Source organism: Dipodomys spectabilis, unplaced genomic scaffold (assembly GCF_019054845.1).
Source record: "Dipodomys spectabilis isolate Male_0828 unplaced genomic scaffold, ASM1905484v1 ptg000812l, whole genome shotgun sequence".
Lineage (NCBI taxonomy): Eukaryota > Metazoa > Chordata > Mammalia > Rodentia > Heteromyidae > Dipodomys > Dipodomys spectabilis.
This window is the reverse complement of record NW_024871489.1, coordinates 50,788-51,345: the sequence shown is the minus strand read 5'-3', so window position 1 is coordinate 51,345 and position 558 is coordinate 50,788. Positions and strand designations below refer to the sequence as shown.

The 558-nt window shown below is 32.1% G+C and overlaps 1 pseudogene; it reads right to left on the bottom strand.

Moving 5' to 3' along the window:
• On the bottom strand, positions 1-97 carry LOC122102610 (annotated as a pseudogene).
• Positions 98-558: the final 461 nt, after the last annotated feature.

Genomic DNA, 558 nt, shown 5'->3' with positions numbered 1-558 from the left:
AAAAATATGGAATACTACACAAATTTTCATATCATCCTTGTGCAAGTGCCGTGTTAAACTTTGTATTGCAATTAGGGTAGATTTGCTGTTGAAGCATGTAGTATCCTCTAAATTTAAGTAGTTAATGATGCAATCTTTATATAGGCATATATCCTTGGTTGACTATTTGTAACTAGGAAAACTTATTGTTCCTAAAAATGCTATTGATATTACTTCTCTAAAATTCTGTGTATATTGGAAAAAAAACTTATATTGTTTGTTCGATTGCTCACATTTGCAATTTTTTTGTCAATGAGTATTTTAAGTCTTTTTCATTTTCGATTTCATCATACTTTGAAGAATTTAAAGCTAGGTCCAAAGGTGATGGCTTTTCAAGTACTTATTTATCAGCTGAGTTAGCTTTGTGGAGCTAAGGATTCAAAGTAAGCCTTGCTTAAGAGCTACTTCTAAACTTCTGCAGCTTAAAAATTCCTATATGAGATCTTATTGGCACAAATGTCTACCTGACCCTTTACCTGTCTTCCATTTAGGAACAGACGAACCAGAATATCTTACCCT